A 6000-nucleotide genomic window follows, 5' to 3' on the forward strand; every position below is an offset into this window, starting at 1 on the left:
CCCTAGTTGGGTTCTTTCCATGCAAGAGGAGCTCATTGAGTTTGATAAGAACAAAGTGTGGTACCTTGTCCCATGTCCATCTGACAAATCAGTGATAGGCACCAAATGGGTCTATCGCAATAAGTTGGATGAAGATGGTGTGGTAACTTGTAAGAAGGTTCGGCTTGTTGCTCAGGGTTATAGACAAGAAGAAGGAATCGACTATGACGAGACCTTCGCACCAGTGGCTAGACTCGAAACAATTCGACTCTTTCTAGCCTTTGCTGCCCATAGAGACTTCAAAGTCTTTCAAATGGATGTAAAGAGCACTTTTCTTAATGGGAAACTTCAAGAGGAAGTTTATGTTGAACAACCTCCAGAGTTCCTTGACCCTAAGTATCCAAACTATATCTATAGGTTGGATAAATCTCTTTATGGGTTAAAACAGGCTCCTCGTGCCTGGTATGATACCCTATCCTCATTTCTCATCTCTGATAAATTCTCTCGTGGAAAGATTGACCAGACCTTATTTCTTAGGAAAGTTAAGGGTCGAATCATTCTAGTCCAAATTTATGTCGATGATATTATTTTTGGTTCCACTAATCCCTCTTTATGTTTTTGTTTCGCTGAACGCATGAAGAAAGAATATCAGATGAGCATGATGGGAGAACTAACATTCTTTTTAGGTCTCCAGATCAAACAAACAAATAAAGGTATCTTTATCAACCAAAGTAAGTATGTTCGAGACATGCTGAAGAAGTTTGATCTATCCAACAGTTCATCTATGAAGACTCCAATGGCTCCTCCACTAACTCTCAACAAGGATCCAAATGGAAAGCCTGTAAATGTTATTGTTTACAGAGGAATGATCGGCTCCCTGCTGTATCTAACAGCTAGCCGACCTGATATCATGTACTCCACTTGCTTATATGCAAGATATCAAGCTGAACCAAAGGAATCCCATCTGATCGCTGTCAAACGCATATTCAAATATCTTAAGGGAACTCCTAACATGGTCTTTGGTACCCTAAAGGTTCAGGTTTTGACCTAATCGGTTATTGGGATAGTGATGTTGCAGGTTGAAGAATTGATAGGAAAAGCACCACTGGAGGCTGTCAGCTTCTAGGTGGAAAGTTGGTGAGCTGGACAAGCTAAAAGCAAAATTCAATGTCCACATCAACAGCTTAAGCTAAATACGTAGTCGTTTGCTGTGCCCAAATTCTTTGGATGAAAAACCAGCTGATGGACTACGATCTTCAGTTTTCAAAGGTTCCTATCTATTGTGATAGCACTAGTGCTATTGCTATTGCAAACAACCCTATACTTCACTCCAAGACCAAACATATTGAGATTCGATATCATTTTATCAGAGATCATGTTATGAATGGTAATATTAAACTTCACTTCATTCCAACTGAGTATAAACTAGCTGACCTTTTCACCAAGCCTTTTGATGAGACAAGATTCAATATCTTGATCAGCGAATTGGGAATGTTAAACACTGAAGATTAATCTTCAGCTATTAAACATCACTCAGTAAGTGAAATGATTCAGTGCTCTATCTCCGACACTGAACTTTTGAGTAAATATATCTATTTTCTCTCAGGTATGATTACTCTTCTCTTTTTTATTCGACTTAAAACACTCACTGAAGCTTTTCTTCTTCTTCAGTGACTAAAGTTTTAAAAGTTGGTTTCAGTGATTCTCTTATCACTGATCATATCTATAAGTATATCTTTATACTTCTCTTAAAATCAAAAACGATCATTGAACCTTTCTCAATCAATGATTAAAAAGTTTGTTTTTAAATGCCAGTTTCAGTGATTCTCTTATCACTGACACTGATGCCTTAAAACCTTCACTGGATCTTTCATCTTCAGTGATAAAATGTTTTAAACGGTTTTATCAGTGTTTAGTTAAACATTGTATGACTCTTCATTTTCTTTAAAACTCTTTGTTTTTAGAAGAAAATAGTTAATGAACCGTCTTAATGACGACATTCTCTATTTACTATGCGCAACGCTTTAAAACGCGCAAAACATTCTGTCATTACGCTACCTCATTTAATGCCATCCAATCATGGATGAGAACGTGGTCTTTTTCATCATGACCACTTTCCCGAACCGTTGTTTTTTTTACCCTCTCATATTCCTTCTTTTTCCTCCTACCTATAAATATGAGACTTCTTCTCCACTTTTCTTTTTACGCTTTCAAAATTCTTAGACGAACCTCTTCTAAGATTTCTCCGAAAGAAGTACTCTCTCAATCTTCAAAATCTTTTTGACCTTTTCTCTCCAAATTATTAAGGTCAATATCTTCTTCTTCTTTATTCTTCTGTTATAAGAAACGTTTAATCTGCTTTAAGAACCTTGTTCTCTTAATACATTAAACAACACAGATTATTTAATCAACTCTTTCTTGGTTATAATCTTGTTTCTGTATACACATTGTACTTGAAAGACCCTAAATCTTCTTTAAGGATTTTTCAAAAGAAGTTTTTATCGTTTCAAAAATTTTCCTATATTCTTCTCCCTAACAATCTTGGTTTTGACTAACAACCTGTTTATCTTATTCTTATTATTAAAACAGATGGCCGCCAAGAATGTCAACTTCTCTCTAGATGAGGTATCCTTCAAGGCCAACAACCACATTGCCTTGTTGAATATCCCCTCATCCAAGGCAGACTACCAAGAAGCGGCTAACTTCCTCAAACTGTCGTCGTTGGGCTTCGCACTCAACCATGAGCCTGTCATGGTGAAAGAACTTCCTTAGTAGTTCTAGTTCACTGCTGAAGTTATCGATGTAGAGGTCAAGCCTGGACGCCAAGTGGAGCAGATCAACTTCACCTTCAACTGCATGGAAGTGAAGTTTGACGTCAACACTTTGAGGACGACTCCTCACCTTCCCAAAGTCCCCTACGACAGCGAGCCAACAACAAATGAGATCATCGAGTGTCTCAATGCCATTGGCTATCAATGGCCAATGAAGAAGAACTCAAATGCTTCCATGAAGTCCTTATCCAAGATTGAGAAGAACAGGATGTCAGCTATCTGGCAATACCTGTTCTCTCATTTCATCCAGTGCATGGGTGGAAAAACTGGAGGCCAGGACCAGGCCTCTAGGATCGCCTTGACCATAGGCGTATCTACGATTTAACATCACAATATAAATTATGTTGCGGTCATTTTCGATGATCTGGTGCTCAAGCTGAACAAGCACCAACGAGAAAAGGTGGTGCCTTACACCAGGTTCCTTTCGATGGTCTTTGCGAAGAACTTTAGACATAATTACTCTATGGAAGGAAACCTCCAGGTTTCCAAGCTTGGATCCAGGATTTTGGATTATAAGCTGAGGGACAGTGATGTGCTGCTAACTTCTACTGTGTCCATCACTACCTTTTCTTCTCAGGGGGCCAGGACAAGGGTAAACCCCCTCGAGTCCCGCCAAGCCACCAAAACCCCTTCAAAATGACCCTCTCAACCAAATCTTGATTCTCCTCAGAGAGCCAAGAAGTCCAAAAAGGGGACAACTATGTCTCTGGCTGAAGCCTCTCGAAAGGTTTCAGCTATTAAAAATAGCCTTAACGCCGAGGCGTCTTTAGTTAACCCTCTTAGCTCTTCAGTGATTTTTCCCATCATTGTCGTATTAGTGGTACCTACCCCAACCGCCTTAGTGACCCAAATGACTGAAGGTGTGAATATCAATATCGCCACCGCTGTACACCCACGTCTCTTCTGAACCATTTTCTCTTCCCATATTTCTTTGGTCTTTACACATGTCGATGATGTATTAGCGACTGTCCTCGCTGATACTGAGACACACACCACTGGACCTGAGGTTGCTCCTTTCGATGCTCCTCAGTATACAGATGTCCATCCTCCCGACGACATCTTTGCTCACGCCAGTGATAATCCTTTAGATGTCATTGATGGCCCGTCAGGTACTTCATCTTCCTACCCTTTCATTTCTATTAATCTTGAGCCTTTTGCTCACACTTCCTCTCTTGCAGGTATTTTTTCTACGCATCAGCCTGATGCTGAGGAAGAGGAAGAGGACAGGGGCGATAAAGAAGATGGAGGGGTTGAAGAAATTGGTGATGACTATGATATGGCATCTGATATCAAACTTCTCCTCCCAGATGTTGATTCCGTTCTCTACAGGATAACCGAAGTCCACCAAGAGATGCCCCGCCAGGCTGATCTTGATGCGAACTTTCTCGCTATCCAAACGGATGTTCAAGAAGTTCAGGGTCACCTCCTGACTCTCAAAGAAGCTGTTCAAGCCAACACCAACGCCATTGCTGCTCTCTCTAGCAGGGCTGACGATGCTCAGGCTATCGCCGTTCAGCAGACTGGACTTCTTCAGCAGATCCTGGATGTTGTCCGTCAACTAGCTCTAGTGATCCCATCTTCTTTCTCTACTGATGATTGTGCTCAACTCTATGAGACGCGTGAGGAAACGACAACTCTAGCCGGTGCTCTGTCAAGGCTAGATGAGGTAATGGTTCTCCAGCGTCAGCGCTTGGACGAACTCTCTGGCGAATTCCCTCAAGTATTACCCAGAGAGGGGGAGATGAGGTCCAACACTCGTGAATCATCTGATGCTGCTCCTGCTTCTTCTTCTGCTGTTGGTCCAGTATCAGCTACAGTTGAAGCTGAAGTTAAGGCTCCTAGAGCTAAAGCGGTTGCTGCTCCTGTAATCCCGACCATCGAAGCTGTTCCAGCTGAGGTTGTCGATTCTATCACTGCTGCTGCTGGTGATGATGATGATGATGAAGACAAAGATGATGATGATGATGAACCTACCATCCTTGACCCTGGAAGTGACCTAGATGGTGACGATGACGATGATGATGAAGATGTCTTTATCATCAAGTACCAGAAGCCATCAACCGCCATTAAGGGAGTAACCCTCAGGGATTCTACATCCCAGGGGGAGCAAAGGGAAGGTGAATCTACTCCATCAAGGAACCAGGAACCCAAGTTGAAAGGCAAGGTGGTCGCTGAAGAAGGAAACTTGAAGGTATTGTTAAATATCCCTCAACAACCTTTATTTGAAGATTCTACCTCTCAGGTAGTAATCACTTCAAAGTATCAACTTCAAATTCCATCAACCACCCGTGATCGACTGGAGTGGGTCCTTGATCACCCTGTCTCAAGTGCTCTTACCGACCAGCAGATGACTCAGCTAAAGGAGTCACACGACTAGACTAGAGTAAAAATTCCTTTTTGTACCTCTAGTGGTGGTGAGTTCGACTTCCTTTCTGAAGCTGAAAGACTCGAGGCATTGTGGGCTGAAGAAGTGCTAGAGCTTCAGAAGAAGCAGACTGAAGACAGCTTAAAGCTGGCCAAGTCACTAGCTGCGAAGGTCCTCTCCAAGAGAAAGTCCAAGAAAAAGGTGAACGTTATCCAAGCCTAGGCTAAACTTCTTTCTATTACAGAAGCTGGGCATGAGAAGAACTTGAAGCTGGTGGAAAAGGACAAGCAGTTGAGCAAAGCAAAGCTGAAGAAGAGAATCAGTCCCTGCCCGATTATCAGCATCAACATCAGCAGACGTTCAAAAGATGGTGGAACGCTGGTCTCAATGCTCATCACCAGGGACAATCTCGATGCCATCACCGAGTACCCTTCCTACCTTGGCYGATATGGATACAACGAATGGATGGAGATCAGGCAAGCCATTCAGTGATCCAAGTCTAGACATAAGACGATTATCGAGGACACCATCAGCGAGCTCATTAAAAGGATGTCCAGGTATGTCGTGGTCCCTGACAAGCCATCTTTGAAGAAAGGTGGGAAGAAGACACTCAAGCTCTCTGATCCTAATGATGAACCATTCCTAAAAAATAAACATGAAACAAGGTTCTCCTTAGATGAAGTCCTGAAGGGTCATCAGAGTACAGACATTTCTATGCTGAATCTTGACTTGCCAGATAAGGGTCCCTATACACCGAATATTGTGCATTTTAAACCTGAGTTGGGAGTTATATACCTTGACTATGAAGGTGAAGTCATATTTCAG

The sequence above is a fragment of the Cynara cardunculus genome (assembly GCF_001531365.2).
Source record: "Cynara cardunculus var. scolymus isolate 2C chromosome LG 5, CcrdV1, whole genome shotgun sequence".
Taxonomy (NCBI): domain Eukaryota; kingdom Viridiplantae; phylum Streptophyta; class Magnoliopsida; order Asterales; family Asteraceae; genus Cynara; species Cynara cardunculus.